The sequence below is a fragment of the Bubalus bubalis genome, chromosome 7, assembly GCF_019923935.1.
Source record: "Bubalus bubalis isolate 160015118507 breed Murrah chromosome 7, NDDB_SH_1, whole genome shotgun sequence".
Classification (NCBI taxonomy): Eukaryota; Metazoa; Chordata; class Mammalia; order Artiodactyla; family Bovidae; genus Bubalus; species Bubalus bubalis.
In genome coordinates this window covers 81,661,413-81,683,084 of record NC_059163.1, presented here as the reverse complement: position 1 = coordinate 81,683,084, position 21,672 = coordinate 81,661,413, and the positions used below count along the sequence as shown (strand labels likewise).

At 39.9% G+C, this 21,672-nt stretch overlaps 1 protein-coding gene and 1 long non-coding RNA gene across 8 annotated transcripts in view; one reads left to right on the top strand and one right to left on the bottom strand.

The window, feature by feature from the left end:
- Positions 1-21,672, bottom strand: part of LOC102409318 — a 266,263-nt gene that overhangs the window by 28,788 nt on the left and 215,803 nt on the right. The window contains exon 6 of one of the 6 annotated variants that reach the window (XR_003110746.2): positions 12,889-13,042. The exons of 4 other annotated variants lie outside the window; for them this stretch is intronic. This is a non-coding gene — a long non-coding RNA (uncharacterized LOC102409318). Of the gene's footprint in view, positions 1-12,888; positions 13,043-15,600; positions 15,853-21,672 lie in introns of those variants that run through there. One more of the 6 variants, XR_006552369.1, reaches the window with a different exon arrangement.
- The window catches only part of SYNPO2 (synaptopodin 2), a 199,720-nt gene that overhangs the window by 118,137 nt on the left and 59,911 nt on the right, over positions 1-21,672 (top strand). The gene's annotated exons all lie outside the window — the stretch shown is intronic.

The window sequence follows — 21,672 nt, the reverse complement described above, 5'->3', positions numbered from 1 at the left end:
AAATTTGCTTCATTTTATGAAGTCTCTTGATTTCAGTTGGTTTAAAATTCAGAGGAAAAACATAGTCCATTGGATCAGATCGTCAAGTGCAGCTTGTTAACATGTCTGCATGAAATTCTGACATCTTCAAACAACTTTCCACTCAACTCTTGGACCCATCCACTTGCTGAATAGTTGTGTGTAAGCCAGCAGCCCCCCTCCCTCCTCCATCTGCTCTTCAAGCACAGTTCTCTTAGCAGACAGATTTCTTGGCCTATACTCCTGTGACAAGGATTTCATCCTATACATAACCCACAGCCTCATATGGTGTTCTTAGAGGTCTGTTGGGAACCTCTTTAACTGCTTCCAGGGTCTTCTCTTCCTCCCCACATTTTTCCTCCATACATATACACATATATGTGTGTATATATACACACATATATATGGGCTTCACTGGTGGCTCAGACAGTAAAGCATCTGCTTGCAATGCAGGAGACCTGGGTTTGATCCCTGGGTCAGGAAGATCCCCTGGACAAGGAAATGGCAACCGTCCAGTACTCTTGCCTGGAAAATTCCATGGACAGAGGAGCCTTGTAGGCTACAGTCCATGGGGTTGCAAAGAGTTGGACACGACTGAGCGACTTCACTTCACTTCTTCATACATGTATGTGCTTTTTGCATTTGAAATATTATTCTGAATTTTCTAAATTGTAAAAGATTCTCAAATGAATGTTTGTCTTCAACGGGTTGAAAATACATTCTATTAGCAAGTTTGATTCCTGAAGGGATGGCATGAGTTCATGCTTTACCTACTCTTCTTACCCAGCAAGTTGGGGGAGAGACAGTCTAAAGCCTGACTGGCTGATCTCCAGTCCCATGCACTGTCCCTGATCTAATTAATGTTCCCTTTTTATTGCTGTTGAACATTTAGTTCTTTTGGAGGTCTCTGGGTCAGTTACTGCCACCATATTAGGCAACCGTCTGACAAATTGTTTTATACCTACAAAGAATCTAAATGTGGCATCCTCAGACCACTGGGCCCTGCTGGTGATGTTTGAACTACTCAGAGGATGAAGCAGATAGCCAAAAATATACCAATTTTAGCAGAAGACAGCTGGAGCACCACAAAATCTATAAACACACTTGTTACTCATCTGCTGTGCCTGTTGGGCAAGCAAGGTATGTGGCCCACTTGAACATCTTGTCGTGGAGAGGTTTCCTAGGAGGGCCTCCGGACAGAACCTGAGATGAGAAGAATCACATGAGCTTGGCATTCAGAGCATTAAAGTATGTTTTTGGTTTAGTCCTGATATGAAAGAGGAGGCCTATCACCTAAAGGAATGTAGAGAGCTAAGGGATGGAATGACAATGGATTGGATGCATCAGTATGAGCACTCGTTGATTCAACATGTGAACTGGGGGATCATGAAAGTCTGAGCGCTGATTGATTGCCAAAGTTTTCTTTAAAACTATTCAAGAGGTTCTGCACCCAGCAGCTCATCAGCTAGAGGGAAAAAAAAAAGCAGAGTGTTTTGTAAGAGGCAAAAGCTAATTACAGTGCTAACTTAGGTCACATGACTGTAAGCTTGGCAGGAAATGGCGTGTAATTAATATGAATGTATTGGAAATCTGAAGTTTAAAATGCCAGGCATTGTAGAGCAAGATGTCCTTTGTTTATGGCTTTTGGTTATTTAGTTAATTTAATTTTGTCTTTTGTTTATCCAAATGCCTGCCCATACAAGAATGAGATTATCCTGATGGGAGATGTGATAAACCTAGATCTTATGATTAAATTGTCTGGAATTTTTAACCAAGTAACCATAGATCCCTGTATCATAAATAATTTATATTGATTGTTTTATCACTAACTAATAAAAATGCACACAAACAAATGTGTTCTCATAATGTATTCAATCTATTCGTCTAGATTTCTTGAGGGTACAAGCAATACTTTTACTTCCAATGCAGTTCTCCATAGGATCTACTTGCTATGAACACTCAGCAGTGCTGTCTCATGATCTAAATGCCTGTGATTGTTTTAGCTATTGTTGCAGAATGATTCCAGCTTTTAGCTCTCATCTGTAAAGTTCTTTAAATGAGTCTTTGTAATGAATCAAAGTCCTTTTTTTGTTGTTTATTTTTAAAGACAGAACTCAGACCACATCTCAAGTTAGGTACTTGAAGGGAAACAGATATCTCAACTTGAAGTCTGCATTAAGCTCCAAGTGCAATGTATATAATGATAACAGCAACTATTAATACTGTTTACTACTTGTTGTATACCTATTGCTATGAGGAACACTTTATATAGATTGTGTCAGTCATTCCTCTTGATAACCCCATGGGTTAGGCCTATCATTCTCTTTTCACAGATGAGAAAACTGATGATGTATACAAGGAGTTATTTACATGCAGACTTGTCTGATTCTGTCAGCCCTGTTTTGAGAGCGGCTGTGCGATGTGTTATGTAACTTTTGACCCTGGAGCCAGACTGCCAGAGTCCCTTGGACTGCAAGGAGATCCAACCAGTCCATTCTGAAGGAGATCAGCCCTGGGATTTCTTTGGAAGGAATGATGCTAAAGCTGAAACTCCGGTACTTTGGCCACCTCATGCAAAGAGTTGAGTCATTGGAAAAGACTCTGATGCTGGGAGGGATTGGGGGCAGGAGGAGAAGGGGACGACAGAGGATGAGATGGCTGGATGGCATCACTGAGTCAATGGACGTGAGTCTGAGTAAATTCCGGGAGTTGGTGATGGACAGGGAGGCCTGGCGTGCTGCGATTCATGGGGTCGCAAAGAGTCGGACACAACTGAGCAACTGAACTGAACTGAACTGATTGGCCAGTACTAGCCTGAACTTTTCCAAATGCCTTCTTATTTTCTCTCTATATAATAATCTCTTAGTTTATCTCTTTATCATCTCTCTATCTGCTACCTATTGTTAAAAGGTAAACTCAGGTATATTGAAAATTTCAAGAGTTTATCTGAGCATTTGCAGATTCCAGTTGGGCAGTGCCACACCTGAAGTTAGCAGCACTGCCTCCAACAGGAGATAGGGGAAAGACAAATAGAAAAGGTGCAGAAGCAAAGAAAGGAAATTATAGATGGGCTGTAATGTAAAGCCTACTTGGGTGTTTGTGATTGCTTGTCCTTAGCATTTTGATTTTGTAACCTTTAGACTTAGGTTTTGGCTTGCTTACATTGGCAGCTACAGCATTAGAGCCACCTCTGTCTAATAGCCTCCTTGTTTAATTAGTTTAACACTATCTATTTGGCCACCTGATGTGAAGAGCTGCCTCATTAAAGACCCTGATGTTGGGAAAGATTGAAGACAGGAGAAGGGGACGACAGAGGACGAGATGGTTGGATGGCATCACCGAGTCAATGGACATGAGTTTGAGCAAGCTCTGGGAGATGGTGAAGGACAGGGAAGCCTGGTGTGCTGCAGTCCATGGGGTCGCAAAGAGTCGGACATGACTGAGCGACTGAATGACGAGGATTCCTCTATTATAAATCTGATCTTGCTGTTTTCTGTCTTACCTGTCTTCATTCCCTTGTCCACACTGGTACTAAAGATATCTTTTAAAATACAAATCTGATGCAGTATTTTTTGTAATGGAAAGCCTCTGCTAGCTTCTGTCATCTGCAATGTAAAGTACAAACTCCACCCAGGGAATACATGAATCTTTCATTCTCTCTCCACCCATCTAGCCTCAGGCTTGGATCTGAGTGACTTCACTTCACACTTTCTCAATACAGAGCTTTAATTTGGTTCTCAAGTCATTTCACACTTTTTTTTTTTGTTTTTTTGTTTTTTGCCTTTGCATATATTTTCCCTTTTGTTTTGAATATTCTTCCCCCTTCTGATCTTTACGGTGAAGTTTATTTTCCACAATCCAATTCAGACATCACCTCCTCCAGGGAGGTTTTCCAGCATTGTTTGTCTCTCCCTCTTGTTGCATCTCTAAAGAACAAATGAGTTCTTTATACATACTTTTATTATTGCTTTTTCATATGTATAACTTGTTTTTCTGTCTGTTACCCCTACTTGAGTATATAGAATCCTCTATATCGTACTCATTTCTATACTGACACTGAAAACAGCAATTGAATAAACAAAACAATACCTTTTCTCAATGAGATATACTGTCTTACAGTCAGAGTAAATATAATATTAGGCATAAGATATGCCTTAAGGGAGAGAGAGAAATGAATGTCTATCCAGTGGGTAAGAGACGAAATCAATTAATTCTAACTGAAATTTAAAGACGGTATATTGAGGTAGGGAAAATTTGACTGACAGACTGACAAAAGGTGGCCTGACCTTTGTAAATTTCACGTAGTCCAGGGCCTGACCATCAATTATCCAAATTCTAAAAACAGTTCTTGTCACCGTTCAAGCAGTAATGCACTCTGGGGATACTGACTCATGTTCCTAAAAGACCAAGAAGACCAAGGGTAAGCTAGAATTCTGATTTCTTCCTTTAGAGGGAGGTTAAAGCACATTGACAAGAAGCCTGAATACTTGCCTCTCCCGGCCAGTGCTGTATCTTCCCTTAGAAACCACATTATTATGACAAAATGGCTTTGTGTGTGGAATCAGAACAAAGAGTTGAAAGACGCGACTGCGGGCACCTGCCTTACTCACGTCCACAGTTTGATGCACCTGGTATTGGAGGATCAAGACCTCCATCTGGGTAGCTTCTCCTCTGGGCAGTACTTTAATGGGCACTGTTTACCTCCTTCCCTTTTCTAACTTCTGTAGCTGGACATCCTATTCAGAAAGACACTTTCTTTCTTTCGACAATGGTAATTCTTTCCATTAGGCTGCTCTTGTCCGTTTTCAGTTCATTTATCTAAAGTAACTCTGAAAATTCCTGTTCTCATCTGTTGCTGCTGATTTTATAGTTCTCTCTCAGAGGCAACCCCCTTTCCCTTATTCCTAGGATCTTAGATGTCCCAGATTCCTGCCAGGATGCATTTCCCTTTGCGGGAGGAGGGAAAGAATTCAGGAAGAAGAGGAAAGCTTCCTGAAGGAGACAGTATTGAGATTCTGAGAGAAGGTTGGGTGGGGGTGTTGACACGACACTGTGAAAGTACACAGAGCTGCTTTTTAGATTTCAGAGTCATCTTGGATTTGCTCAACTGATGACGCTTGCTAAACACATTTTTCCTTAAGTATATATCAGCTAATTGGGTGGAATGACATGGTCCTGAACTTGGCCCTATATAGAGAGAGATTTTTAATACTCACATCTCACTGGCTTGATCATATTCTAAACTTTGCTGCCTTCATGCTGTTCAGAAGTATGCATTTAGCAGGTGAAGCATTCACTATTTGCACTGTTATGACTGCTAAGTAACAAATGACATTTAAAAAGCGTATTTCCTTTTTGGTGAAACAACAAAATAAAATTATGCTATTTTGTATATTTTAGATATTATACTGGAGACGAAAAAATTACTCAAGAAAACTTATAGCAATTAAAACTCTTGCTTCTTAGTAGCCAGAGGATTTTAATAAGCAAAAGTTTAAATAAGCAAACAAGCTTATATATCTATGAATTGCTGTCCTCTTTTAAACATCTTAATGTTTTAGTTCTGGCTTCAAAATTTACATCTTACAGAGAGAGCAACTTGGGAACTGGAGTCAGGGTCCTTAAGGTCTGCCTTAGTCTTCACTGTGTCACAGGCTGTGCGACCTTGACTAGGGATCTTAACCTCTCTGGTCTCAGTTATTCTCTGTGGATAAAGGAGAGGATGGGCTGTGTTAAGTTTTCTTCAATCTCTTACTATTCCGGGAGCCTGTGAAATTCTATTCCAATGGGCAAAATTCTGATATTTTTAACTTTATGTTCTTCCTTTCCTTTCTCCCTCTTTCCTTCCTTCATTTCTTTCCTTTTAACTTGTAGCAGAGGATGAAGAAGACAGATTCAGGTTGAAATGATAAGTTCAGTGAGATGCTGGCTACTTCCTAACAGTGTAATCCTGGGCAAACCACTTAACCTCTCAGAGACTTAGTTTCTTCTTCTGCAAAACAGACTTAATAGCCTCTCAGCGTTGTTGTGAGGGTTAGACATAGTGTGTATATGGCAAAAATGGTTTAGCTGTGGTCACTGTTATTACTAATTTACTATGTCTGGATAGTAGGGAGATTAAATGAGTTTCCTGTTTTTGTCAAGACACAGTTTAGAAGGGGAGATAATATGTTTTCTAATAGTTAAAAGTTATGCAGTTATCCAGAAGAGAAACTCAAAGTCATTTTTTGAAACTCCTTTTAAAAAAAGTTTTGTATTTTTATATTTATCTATTTATTTGGCCGCACCAAGCCTTAGTTGCAGCAAGTGGAATCTATTAATAGTTCCTTGACTGGGGATCAAACTTGGGCCCCCTACAGTGGGAGTGCAGAGTCTTAGCCACCAGACTACCAGGGAAGTCCCTCAAAGCCATTTTTATTGAGTTCACAGACTACAAATACTCCTGCCTGGAAGGTAAAGTGGGGTAATCAGAGGAAAGGCTCCATGAAGGAGGAACAGCCCTTTGGTATGGGTTCTGAAGGAAACATCCAATCTGAACACAGGATGGACATTCTGGGAAACGCAAAACAGATTCTACACACAGAGAAGAATTTTCTTCTCACCTACTTCTCAGCTTTTGCACTGCTGCTTGGCGTGTTTACAAGGTTTTGAAGTAGAGACATTAAATACCTCCATGTTGTGGCCCAAGAAGTTATTTTTCCTTTGAGGGATCTGGCAAGGAGTTGAAGAGCTTTGAAGAATGGTCTGTTAACAGGGAGGAGCTCCAGAATGTGGGTCCCCCTGGAGGAAAAGCCAGCCTCCTTTAATAAGCAAGTGGAAGAGCACTGGCTGCTGTGTGAGGAGAGACACCCCATTATCACTCCATCAATCTTTCCTTGCAGGTAGCAAGGTTTGGCGACTTAATGAGGTGAGAAGGAGCAAGAGACTGACACACACAGAAGCCGAATCTAGAAGCAGGGGATGTCAGAGGTCGTTTCAGTCTTTCTTTGCTTTTAATGTCAAAGACCTTGCTCAAAGGTGAGAACCCCAGAGTTAGGGTTAATGCCGAGCTATCTCCACTCTCCTTTTGCCTTGTCTGAGAAAAGGAAGCCTTCTTGATGACTGTCGTATAAAACAGGAGACTGCAAAAGACACACACACCCACAGGTAATGCAACCCCCAGGGACAGACACCCTGGATTAATAAAATAGCACAAGCTCATAGCTGTTCACGTTACACAAGGTTCCTTTCTCGGCCCCGCAGTGTGGTGCTGAAATGCTGTCTAAAAATTTGTGCTGCTGCCTTCATACCATGGCCATATTTTGGAGCCTATGACTTCATCATGGTTTGAGTTGCCAGGGCTAGACTCCAGGAGAAAGGGGAAGGGAGGAGGACAGGAGGGAGAGGAAGCAAAGATCAGCAAGTTGATCTCATTAAAACATTTCATTCCACCTTTAGAATTCAGTGATGTCATGTGTGCAGAGGGTCTATGTCTTCTTGTTCTTTCTTCCTTCCTTTTTCCCCTCCCTCCTTCCCTTCCTTCTCTCTCAATGCTGCTGAGACATACACCTAGAAAATCTCTGAGCACCAAAACTCTGAAGTCATTCGCTAGGGCACAAATAAGTTAGGTCTAGGATTTGAAACGAGTGAAGTAGAATTTTCTTGAGCTCTCCATCGTAGAATTTGTATTCCACACTGGTCTCTGCCCTTACACTTTGCTCTCAAGAGGTCAAAAGTCACTCTCATTTCATAACCACCATTTGTTTCTCCTTCACTTGGTGCCCCACAAGGGGTGTCATTAATATGTGTCTAATGCGATGCATGCTTCCCTGGTGGCTCAGATGGTAAAGCGTCTGCCTGCAATGCTGGAGACCCGGGTTCATTCCCTCAGTCAGGAAGATCCCCTGGAGAAGGAAATGGCAACCCACTCCAGTACCCTTGCCTGGAAAATCTCACGAATGGAGGAGCCTGGTGGGCAATGTGACGCAGGCCCCTTGAAACTGTTCAGCATCCTGGCCCTTCCATGTACAGTTAAAGGAAGAATGGATCACTTGACTAGGGAGAACAAAAGGAAAAAGAAAAACTGCCTCATCTCAAACTCTTAGAACAGAGTCTTTTACAGATAAAGCGCAAGGACATTTATATATTTATATATATTCATGTTTTGATACTGGCTGGTAGATTAAGGACAGATACTGGAAAAAAAAAAAAAAAAACAACACTCAGCTCTTCAATATTTTCCTTAATTAAATACTCATAGTTCACTGAAGAATTAGGCAAGAAGTTAAACTTTCATGTCCATAAATCCCACAGATTTAATATTCTACAGTGGAATTTTGAGTAAATCAAGACAAATTGTATTTACACAAAGTTCAGATTCACAGGTTACTCAGATCCAGTATACCTGAGAACCAGAATATTAAAAATACAAAAACTTGGACAAAAGCCATGATGCTTTTTAGAATTTAGTTTTTAATCCTTATCAAAGTTACACACACCTTGTTTAAAGAGTCAAATATTTCTAAAAGACTTGGAGATGAAAAACAATCAATTCTAGATTTCCCAAAGGTGACATTTTAACCTTTGGCCGTTTCCTTGTTTATAAAAAACATACTTATTGTGCAATTTCTTTATCGTATTAGTTGTAAACATTATCCACTTGTCCAGGACTATGGAGAATGAAGACCATAGATGTTACCCCTAACATTCCCTGCCTCAAGCTCACATAATCTCCTTCCTTCTACTCCATCTGCCCAATATAATTGCGTCATATTTTGTTGAATCAATATCTAAGGTTTGTATTATGAAGTTAAGCCATGGAGTATGCTATGAGTACTTTTTCTTTTCTTTCACAACTTTTTTCTTCTTAGAATTAACAGCCGTCTTTCTTTTTTAGTTTGCTATGTATTTATCATTAACTCACCCCAAACTCTCTGCATCTGTCTAAATAAACCTTATGATATTTTAAGACCTATTAGTAACTCTATCAATATTATCTGTTTTAGAGACATCTTGCCTAGAGTCTTCTGACCTGCTCTGATCTGGACTGGTAGCTCTTTTTGCCAGGTATACAGCTAATTCCTGGAATCTCCCTTCTCAATCATCCTAAAGATTCACTTTCCTCTCTTTTGAGTTGATTCTTTATTTCCTAGATTCCATGTCTCGGTTTTTCTTCCTCATTTTCTTGACACACTTTCTCTAACTGCTTCCTAAGAAAGAGTGATGGGAGCTAGGTTTTTTGAGATCCAGTATATTTGATACTGTATTTATTCTACCCTCAAACTTCTAAGCTGGAAATACTTCTTCTCAGAATTGTGAAGGTCTCAGTCTATATTTTAGTTTCCCATGCTCTTGTGAAGTCCAAAACCATTCTGATTTTTTCATCTCTCACATGTAACTTTTTCTCTTGGAAACATAAGACTTTTTGTGAAATTTCAAATTTTGTGCCTTGGTTTGGGTGTATTTTCATCTGCTGTGTGGGTCCTTTTGATCTAGAAAACATGTACTTCAATTATGGGAGATTTTCTTGAGTTACTTATTTGATAATTTATTTCATTTATCCTCTTTGTTTTCTCATTCTGAAATTTGTTATTTATACATTGAACTATTAGTATGTGTTGTCTCATCTTCGTAGCCTTTTTCTTCTGTTTTCATCTGTGTCTTGCTGTTTAAACCTGTTAGTTTTTAGGATACTCTAGAAAATTTCTTCAACATTATAAATTCTTTACTGAGCTGTGGTATTTTTAATTGCCGAGAGTCTTTCTCATTCTTTTCTGTAGCATCCTGTTTCTGTTTCATGAACTCCAGATCACTCTGGAGATGCCAGTGACAAACTTTTTGATGTTTCCCCCTCCCAACATAGTTGTCATGCTTGCTTCTTGCTTGTTTGGGTGTCTTTTGTAATAGAAACTTCCCTTAGGTTAGAAGACCAATTTCTTGCTACAGTAAGTAGGTGAACAGGTGGGGCCATTTCTTGGCAAAGCTCCTGGCTAATCAGAATCTCCTACTTTCCTTCTAGAAGGGTATAAAGTCCAGATGCCAGAGTTCCAGGAGCCCAGGCAGAAATGTGGCTGGGGCAGGGGAGGCTGTCTTAAGATCTAGTGGTTAATCTTTCACGCAAGCCTCCGTTTTCCCTATGGCACACCCACCGTCAGCTGTACCTGGTGTCCTGCAAGTGTGAATAAAGGACATTTGCTTGGCGTGGAGAATAGGAAATGATACTGGGAGGTTCTCATGTCTTTTTTTTTCAACTAGTCTTCCTGTTTTCATTCCTACCCTCACCGTTACTTCAAGAGAGAACTGTTCCCACAAATTCATGACTCATTAAGGAATTCTACAGAACAAATTATGTTGTTTCTTGGCTTTCTCCATTCCTGACTTAGGAGTCAGTGTTTCTGGGTCTGCCTGTCTGTACAACTATTAAAAATCAATTTTCTTTATAACCAAGGCAAGTTTTAAAACAGAAAATAAATACCTTTGGAAAACAATATGTGCAAGGAGCACATACTGAACAACAAAATCATTGTTTTGAAATAACATTAACACCAAGCTAGTCTAGGGACACATATCCAGTTGGAGCATTCAGCGACTATAATTATTATGTTCTACAAAGAGAATGAATTGTTTGATAGCAAAAAAAGCATCAGCCCACTGTTATCTGAGCCTTTAACCAGAGGCCCTGGGGCACCAGAAAGGCAAAGATGTCCTCTTCTTTAGCAAGAGGAAGCTCTGAGCAGAGGGGAAGGGGAAGCAGCAACCCACTCCAACCACACTCACCCCGACACTATCAGCGGTACAATATGCAACTTCTTAAAGAGAAGAAAATGTGAAGGTGTGAAAGTTGATGTCCTAACCAGTGCCTTTTTTTATAGTTTACAATATATGAAGAAAAAAAGATTCTTATGGAGAAGTTGTTCAAGATGGATTCAGAGTGTTCATTGAAAAGAAGTATGACAAATACTCTTAGGAATAGAAGTGGACTATATAGGTCTTTTCAGTTCAGTTCAGTTCAGTCACTCAGTCGTGTCCGATTCTTTGTGACCCCATGAATTGCAGCACGCCAGGCCTCCCTGTCCATCACCAACTCCTGGAGTTCACTCAGACTCACGTCCATCGAGACAGTGATGCCATCCAGCCATCTCATCCTCTGTCGTCCCCTTCTCCTCCTGCCCCCAATCCCTCCCAGCATCAGAGTCTTTTCCAATGAGTCAACTCTTCGCATGAGGTGGCCAAACTATAGGAGTTTCAGCTTTAGCATCATTCCTTCCAAAGAAATCCCAGGGCTGATCTCCTTCAGAATGGACTGGTTGGATCTCCTTGCAGTCCAAGGGACTCTCAAGAGTCTTCTCCAACACCACAGTTCAAAAGCATCAATTCTTCAGTGCTCAGCTTTCTTCACAGTCCAACTCTCACATCCATACATGACCACAGGAAAAACCATAGCCTTGACTAGCCAGACCTTTGTTGGCAAAGTAATGTCTCTGCTTTTGAATATGCTATCTAGGTTGGACATAATTAGAATACAAATTACCCAGGAAATTTGTGTTCAGTAACCCAAACATCAAAGAAACTTCTGGCTATGAAAAAAGTTTTAATATCTGAAATTCCATAACTACTTCTTTGGTTGTAAGCTCTAAAAATGCTCATGGAAGCCTTGGGGTTTACTGAGAAAAGCCATGTGACTGCCAAGTACTTAGGCAGTCTTATAAATAAAATAAAAGAATGTTTGGGGAAAAAATATGACAGCTTCATAATCTAAGGTACTTATTCCATCAAGAAATGTCAATAATCAAAGATGAAACTAATAAATTAGAGACCTAGTGAGCATCACTAATATCTGTATATAAATCAATGAATTGAATTTTAGGTAATCCTCCCCAAATATGATTGTTATTTATTTTAAAATTTCTATTATAATACTCATAATATTTTATTTTTATAATAGATACATCTGGTGGTAACTATTTCATTATGTTAACAGCTTTCCCATTTAGCTATAAGAGCCAGGGTAATCTGCCATAGCCAGCATATTGCCACACCCAGACACTGTCTCCCTAATTATCATCAGTCTTTCAATCTACATTTATTATCAACCAAGCTTTCCTTTATTGTGTGCTTGTTAACAATTTTTGTGGCCACCTAGATTATTTCATATTTCTTCTGGTCCTCTTAATATTTTGCCTTGTTGCTTCACTATTTTATTCTTTTTTCAATTGCATTCATGGACTTCTAGGGATAAGAGACATCACATTAAGAAATGCATTTGGCTTTTTCTACCAGGTAGAAAAATGTTATGTACACTGTCAAGTGGCTGATAGACATTTCTCTTCACACACACACATGAAAAGAAAGATGGAGAGAAGCCAGAATATTCCTAAAATATACCAAAAACCCAAAGGTGTATGAGAAGGTGGACTTTCAGAAGGCACTAGTGGTAAAGAATCTACCTACCAATTCAGGAGACATAGGAGATGCTGGTTCGACTCTAGTTCAGGAAGATGCCCTGGAATAGGAAATGACAGCCCACTCCAGTATCCTTGCCTGGATAATTCCATGGATAGAGGAGCCTGGTGGGCTACAGTCTTTGGGGTTGCATAAAGCCAGACATGGCTGAGCGAGCACACACACACACACACAAATCAGAAGGCACACTTCTATTTTACTAGTAACATTTTTTTAATGGAGGACATGGGAAAACGACGGTCATACTAATATTTTTAAAAACTGAAAGTAATACCATTTTATCTGAGAGTTTGGCTTTTAAATTACTGAACAATAGAGAGTGAATAAAGTACTTAGATTTATATCTATAAGCCTTATGTGACATAAGCCAAAATCTAGATTTCACAATGCATTCATCATTTTATAAGTACACAATTACACTGCTCAGAATCAAGTTCACAATTTAATTTGGACTTTGTACAGCACAGAACAGTATTGTCCTCATCACCAGTGTCAGGCTATCCGTGGCCCAGGTCTTCTACATTCTTCAATCTTGGCTCTTCATGCAGAAGTATCAATTCATGTTTCCTCCAATCGTATTTTCCTATGGATTTCGATTTTTTAAATACTGATTTTGGGGGAACATATGGACCATCTGGATTATACACTTATATGCTAACAATATTATCTCATATTTTTACTATGTATATTTTGTTTCAAGGGCTATCTGCTGTGCTTACTTGCTCAGTCGTATCTGACTCTTTGCTACCCCATGGACTATAACCTGCCAGGTTCCTTTGTCCATGGAATTTTGCAAGCAAGAATACTGCAGTGGGTTGCCATTACCTCCTGGAGAGAAACTTCCTGACTCAGGGATCAAACCTGTGTTGCTTGCATCTCCTGCATTGGCAGGTGGGTTCTTTACTGATGCACCATCAGGGAAACCCCTTCAAGGACTATAGACATGTCAAATAAAAATGTGTTAGTAAAGGAATCTGTCAGCAAAAACAAGACCAGGAGCTGCCTGTGGATCAGATCATCAAATCCTTATTGCAAAACTCAGACTTAATTGAAGAATGTAGGGGAAGAAACCACTAGACCATTCAGGTATGACCTAAATCAAACCCCTTACAATTATACACTGGAAGTGAAAAATAGATTCAAGGCATTAGATCTGATAGACAGAGTGCCTGAAGAACTATGGACAGAGGTTTGTGACATTGTACAGGATGCAGTGATCAAGACCATCCCCAAGAAAAGAAAATGCAAAAAAGGCAAAATGGTTGTCTGAGGAAGCTTTTCAAGTAGGTGAGAAAAAAAGATAAGTGAAAGGTAAAGGAGAAAAGGAAAGATAAATCCATCTGAATGCAGAGTTCCAAAGTATAGCAAGGAGAGATAAGAAAGCCTTCTACAGTGATAAATGTAAGAAATAGAGGAAAACACTAGAATGGGAAAGACTAGAGATTTCTTCAAGAAAATTGGAGATACCAAGGGAACATTTCATACAAAGATGGGCTCAATAAAGGACAGAAATGGTATGGACCTAACAGAAGCAGAAGATGTTAAGAAGAGATGGCAAGAATAAACAGAAGAGCTATACAAAAAAGATCTTCATGACCCAGATAATAACAACGGTGTGATCACTCACTTAGAGCCAGACATTCTGGAATGTGAAGTCAAGTGGGCCTTGGGAAGCCTCACTACAAAGCTAGTGGAGGTGACGGAATTCCAGTTGAGCTATTTCAAATCCTAAAAGACGATGCTGTGAAAGTGCTGCACTCAATATGCCGGCACATTTGGAAAACTCAACAGTGACCACAGGACTGGAAAAGGTCAGTTTCCATTCCAATCCCAAAGAAAGGCAATGCCAAGGAATGTTGAAACTACCACACAATTGCACTCATCTCACTCGCTAGCAAAATAATGCTCAAAATGCTCCAAGTCAGACTTCAACAGTACATGAACCATGAAATTCCAGATGTTCAAGGTAGATTTAGAAAAGGGAGAGGAAACAGAGATCAAATTCCCAACATATACTGGATCATAGAAAAAGCAAGAGAATTCCAGAAAAACATCTACTTCTGTTTTATTGACTGTGCCAAAGCCTTTGACTGTGTGGATCACAACAAACTGTGGAAAATTCTTCAAGAGATGGGAATACCAGGCCACCTGACCTGCCTCCTGAGAAATCTGTATGCAGGTCAAGAAGCAACAGTTAAAACCAGACACGGAACAACTGACTGGTTCCAAATTGGGAAAGGAGTCAGTCAAGGCTGTATATTGTCACCCTACTTATTTAACTTATATGCAGAGTACATCAAGAGAAACACTTGGCTGGATGAAGCACAAGCTGGAATCAAGATTGCCCTGAAAAATAGTAATAACCTCAGATACACAGATGACACCACCCTTACAGCAGAAAATGAAGAGGAACTAAAGAACCTCTTGATGAAAGTAAAAGAGGAGAGTGAAAAAGTTGGCTTAAAAGTCAACATTCAAAAAACTAAGATCATGGCATCCGGTCCCATCAGGTCAGTTCAATTCAGTCGCTCAGTCATGTCCAACTCTTTGAGACCCCATGAATCGCAGCACACCAGGCCTCCCTGTCTATTACCAACCCCCGAAGTTCACTCAGACTCACGTCCATCAGTTCATGGCAAATAGATGGGGAAACAGTGGAAACAGTGGCAGACTTTATTTTCTTGGGCTCCAAAATCACTGCAGATGGTGACTGCAGCCATGAAATTCAAGGATGCTTGCTCCTTGGAAGAAAAGCTATGAATAACCTAGACAGCATATTAAAAAGCAGAAATATTACTTTGCCAACAAAGGTCCATCTAGTCAAAGCTATGGTTTTTCCAGTGGTCATGTATGGATGTGAGAGTTGGGCTATAAAGAAAGCTGAGTGCTGAAGAATTGATGCTTTTGAACTGTGCTGTTGGAGAAGACTCTTGAGGGTCCCTTGGACTGCAAGGAGATCTAGCCAGTGAATCCTCAAGGAAATCAGTCCTGAATATTCATTGGAAGGACTGATGCTGAAGCTGAAACTGCAATACTTTTGCCACCTGATGCAAAGAACTGACTCATTGGAAAAGACCCTGATGCTGAGAAAGATTGAAGGCAGGAGGAAAAGGGGATAACACAGGATGAAACGGTTGGATGGCATCACTGACTCAATGGACATGAGTTTGAGCAAGCTCTGGGAGTTGGTGGTGGACAGGGAAGGCTGGTGTACTACAGTCCATGGGGTTGCGAGGAATTGGACCCAACCGAGTGACTGAACTCAATTGAACTGAAAGGAATCTGTGAAAGTGGATCTTAAATGTACACTCAATCACAAGAAATCTCTTTTCACATCATTGTGAATAACAAGTAGATTGGGTCCATCAACTGTAATTGTTGTCTATGGAGAATCTGCAAGAAACATCATTATGAGAGACAGTTAGAGGAGGCAGGAGGAGGGGAGGAGCGGATGGATAAAAGGGTGGGGGCAAGGAAGGATAGACAAATAAATGAAAGACAGAAATGGGAGACTAAATTTTGCAGCAGATAATGTAACAGCTTTCCACTTCAGAGAGCTTGTTCAGGAACTCTACCATAAACATCTTCATATGTTTCAGAGTATAGTACTTTGCACATACTATGTGCTTAATACACAATTTGTTGTTGGATTAAAACAATCCTCATGGGTTCAGTGCCCCTCTGACTTCGATGATTCTCTGTAGTTATCAAGGCATGTCATATAACCAGCCTTTTAAGATTGAGGTTCAATTGCTAAGTTCTTCCTGTTCTCTGGAGCCAGCCTGGGGAAGGCAAGCCCAGAACAGTACCTGCTCCTGGAGACAACTCAGTACTTGGTGAATGGTTGAATGCCTTCAAAACTGAGGCTTTTTATTTCTCTCTAAAGCAAACTCTTAATGAAAGCAAGTCTTAGCAAATATAAATGTGATCCAACAGTAAAAGAGATGTGTTACTATGAAAGATGGATGCCAAACCATTTCACTTCAAAAAAAATTATTGATTTGATATTTTCATTCAAATTCAGATTGTTTCATGAGAAGAGGAGGAGACTCAGTATCACTTAAATTTTCTTTTACAAACAATTTGTAAAATTAGTCAAGCCCTGATTTGAATAAATTAACATGGTTTATTTTTTCCTTTAAAAGCATAATTTATACAGACTGTTCTGTAGTGTGCTCAATTACACCAAATGATTTTATACTGAATCTTAATTGATTAAAATACTTTAATGCATTTATTTGTCATTTGACTATTCCATTTCCTTCAAAATATTAGAAGATGCCATATTATGCTCAACTAATTTAATTAATGTGGAGATAATTTTTCCTGTAAAACAAGGCTTGGTAATTCCGTTTCTTTGCTTCAGGTTTGTGTAATAATAGACAGGAAATGGAAATGTCATCATATTTAGTTTCAAATGAAAATCAAGAACAAATGGAAATTCCTGTCTTTAGCATGTTAAATTTTATGAGCAGATAGAGAATACAAATTATAGCTGAAGTAATAAAAATTTGAATGTGCTATTATATTTGCACTATGCATTTAGTACAAATATTCTCAAATGGTACTTGGAATTTTCATATGGCTGGGGGCTACACAGAATAGTGCCTGCATGATCTGCTGAAGGGGTAATTTCTGGATTATAATTTTCCCCTTAAGTGACCTTTAGCTGCACTCTAGTTTATATTATGTTTATCACTTCTAATCCAGAAAGTCTTGATTTTGGATCATCTAAGTTTTCAGAACCATAGAATTTATATAGTTAAAGTTCAGTCCAGTTTAGTCGCTCAGTCATGTCTGACTCTTTGCGACCCCATGAACTGCAGCACGCCAGGCATCCCTGTCCATCACCAACTCCCACAATCTACCCAAACCCATGTCCACTAGTTGGTGATGCCATCCAATCATCTCATCCTCTGTCGTCCCCTTCTCCTCCTGCCTTTAATCTTTCCCAGCATCAGGGTCTTTTCAAATGAGTCAGCTTTTCACATCACCTGGCAAAAGTATTGGTGTTTCAGCTTCAACATCAGTCCTTTCAATGAACACACAGGACTGATCACCTTTTTGATGGACTGGTTGGATCTCTTTGCAGTCCAAGGGACTTGCAAAAGTCTTCTCCAACACCAGAGTTAGAAAGAATCAATTCTTTGTCACTCAGCTTTCTTCACAGTCCAACTCTCACATCCATACATGACCACTGGAAAAACCATAGCCTTGACTAGACAGATCTTTGTTGGCAAAGTAATGTCTCCGGTTTTCAATATGCTATCTAGGTTGGTCATAACTTTCCTTCCAAGGAGTAAGTGTCTTTTAATTTCATGGCTTCAATCACCATCTGCAGTGATTTTGGAGCCCCCCAAAAATAAAGTCTGACACCGTTTCCACTGTTTCCCCACCTATTTCCCATGAAGTGATGGGATGAGATGCCATGATCTTGGTTTTCTGAACGTTGAGCTTTAAGCCAACTTTTTCACTCTCCTCTTTCACTTTCATCAAGAGGCTCTTTCGTTCTTCTTCACTTTCTGCCATAAGGGTGGTGTCATCTGCATATCTGAGGTTATTGGTATTTCTTGCGGCAATCCTGATTCCAGCTTGTGTTTCATCCAGCCCAGTATTTCTTGTGACATACTCTCCATATAAGTTAAATAAGCAGGGTGACAATGTACAGACTTGACGTACTCCTTTTCCTATTTGGAACCAGTCTGTTATTCCATGTCCAGTTCTAACTGTTGCTTCCTGACCTGCATACAGATTTCTCAGGAGGCAGGTCAGTGGTCTGGTATTCCCATCCCTTGAAGAATTTTCCACAGTTTGTTGTGATCCACACAGTCAAAGGCTTTGGCATAGTCAATAAAGCAGAAATAGATGTGTTTCTGGAACTCTCTTGCTTTTTTGATGATCCAGCAGATGTTGCAAATTGATCTCTGGTTCCCCTCCCTTTTCTAAATCCACCTTGAACATCTGGAAGTTCATGGTTCACATACTGTTGAAGCCTGGCTTGGAGAATTTTGAGCATTACTTTGCTAGTGTGTGAGATGAGTGCAATTGTGTGGTAGTTTGAACATTCCTTGGCATTGCCTTTCTTTGGGGTTGGAATGGAAACTGACCTTTTCCAGTCCTGTGGTCACTGCTGAGTTTTCCAAATATGCTGGCATAATGAGTGTAGCACTTTCACAGCGTCATCTTTTAGGATTTGAAATAGCTCAACTGGAATTTCATCACCTCTACTAGCTTTGTTTGTAGTGATGCTTCTTAGGGCCCACTTGACTTCACATTCCAGGATGTCTGGCTCTAAGTGAGTGATCACAACATTGTGATTGTCTGGGTTGTGAAGATCTTCTTTGTACAGTTCTGTGTATTCTTTTTTTTTTTTTTAATGGTTTTTCTTTTTTTTTTTCTTTAATTTTATTTTTAAACTTTACATAATTGTATTAGTTTTGCCAAACATCAAAATGAATCCGCCACAGGTATACATGTGTTCCCCTTCCTGAACCCTCCTCCCTCTTCCCTCCCCATACCTTCCCTCTGGGTCGTCCCAGTGCACCAGCCCCAAGCATCCAGTATCGTGCATCGAACCTGGACTGGCAACTCGTTTCATACATGATATTTTACATGTTTCAATGCCATTCTCCCAAATCTTCCCACCCTCTCCCTCTCCCACAGAGTCCATAAGACTGTTCTATACATCAGTGTCTCTTTTGCTGTCTCGTACACAGGGTTATTGTTACCATCTTTCTAAATTCCATATATATGCATTAGTATACTGTATTGGTGTTTTTCTTTCTGGTTTACTTCACTCTGTATAATAGGCTCCAGTTTCATCCACCTCATTAGAACTTATTCAAATGTATTCTTTTTAATGGCTGAGTAATACTCCATTGTGTATATGTACCATAGCTTTCTTGCCACCTCTTCTTAATATCTTCTGCTTCTGTTAGGTCCATACCATTTCTGTCCTTTATTGAGCCCATCTCTGTAGGAAATGTTCTCTTGGTATCTCTAATTTTCTTGAAGAGATCTCTAGTCTTTCCCATTCTACTGTTTTCCTCTAATTCTTTGCACTGATCACTGAGGAAGGCTTTCTTATCTCTCCTTGCTATTCTTTGGAACTCTGCATTCAAATGGGTATATCTTTCCTTTTCTCCTTTGCTTTTTGCTTCTCTTCTTTTCACAGCTATTTGTAAGGCCTCCTTAGACAGCCATTTTGCTTTTTTGCATTTCCTTTTCTTGGGGATGGTCTTGATCCCTGCCTCCTGTACAATGTCATGAACCTTCGTCCATAGTTCATCAGGTCCTCTGTCTATCAGATCTAGTACCTTAAATCTATTTCTCAATTACACCGTATAATCATAAGGGATTTGATTTATGGTTAAAAGGACATGCTAAAAAACCTGAAAATAAAGATCATAAACTCATTTTCATAGTCTCCTTGAAAAGTATGAAGCTCAAAAAGAGTTACCACAATCTCTTGGAAGAAGTCACTTAATAAAGATCTGTCTTTAAGTCACTCAGTCTCACACACACACACACAGAACTGATTGGCCCCCAATATATTTCCTTAAAGTATTGTATAGAAAATAATACCAGGTATCAAAGAACAGGCTTCAAGATTCCCTGGGAAGTTTGTTAAAAATGCACATACATAGGTCCTAGGTGCTAAGATTTGGTTTTTGTGGAAGACAGGGGAATAAAAACTGGATTTTTGCATTTCAAAATTCCTCTCCAGAGTCTGATGTTCCCGAAGGTTATAAACCCCTGTCCTAGAGGGCCATCACTGGTTGACGAGACTTTAGTACAGGACAGTCTTGAACCCTAATGTGTATGTATATGAATCACTGGGGGATCTTAAAATGCAGATGTTGGTTCATCTGGGTTGAGAGATAGAATTCTGTGGTTCTAACAAGTCCCCAGGTGGCTCCAATGTTGCCTGTCTGTGAATCTCACTTTGAATAGCAAAGATGGGATTTTTCTAGCCATTTTGTAGGTGAGCTAACAGGTATTTGTTTTGAAGTATTCTACAAGATGCTGCTATTGCTATTTAGTAGCTACGTCATGTCCAACTCTGCGACCACATGGACTGTAGCCCGCCAGGCTCCTCTGTCCATGGAGTTTTCCAGACAAGCATACTGGAGTAGGTTGCCATTTCCTCCTCCAGGGAAACTTCGTGACTCAGGATTGAACCTGTATCTATAGTATCTCCTGCATTGGCAGGCAGATTTTTTACCACTAGCACCACCTGAGAAGCCCTTATGTTAATAAATGAATATTGTTTAGTCCCTAAGTCAGTTCCGACTATTTTGTAAACCCATGAAATATGAACTCCCCAGGTTGGTAGGTACCCAATATGCTACTGGAGATCAGTGGAGAAATAACTCCAGAAAGAATGAGGAGTGGGAGCCAAGGCAACAACACCCAGTTGTGGATGTGACTGGTGATGGAAGTAAAGTCCGATGCAGTAAAGAGCAGTATTGTATAGGAACCTGAAATGTTAGGCCCACAAATCAGGGCAAACTGGAAGTGGTCAAACAGGAGATGACAAGAGTGAACATTGACATTTTAGGAATCAGTGAACTAAAATGGACTGGAATGGGTGAATTTAACTCAGATGACCATTATATCTACTACTGTGGGCAAGAATCCCTTAGAAGAAATGGAGTAGCCCTCATAGGCAACAAAAGAGTCCGAAATGCAGTACTTGGATACAATCTCAAACACGATAGAATGATCTCTGTTCAATTCCAAGGCAAACCATTTAATATCACAGTAATCCAAGTCTATGCCCCGACCAGTAATGCTGAAGAAGCTTAAGTTGAATGGTTCTATGAAGACCTACAAGACCTTCTAGAACTAACACCCAAAAAAGATGTCCTTTTCATTATAGGGGACTGGAATGCAAAAGTAGGAAGTCAAGAAATACCTGAAGTAGCAGGCAAATTTGGCCTTGGAGTACAGAATGAAGCAGGGCAAAGGCTAACAGAGTTTTGACAAGAGAATGCACTGGTCATAGCAAACACCCTCTTCCAACAACACAAGAGAAGACTCTACACATGGACATAACCAGATGGTCAATACCAAAATCAGACTGATTATATTCTTTGCAGCCAAAGATGGAGAAGCTCTATACAGTCAGCAAAAACAAGACTGGGAGCTGACTGTGGCTCAGATCATGAACTCCATATTGCCAATTTCAGACATAAATTGAAGAAAGTAGGG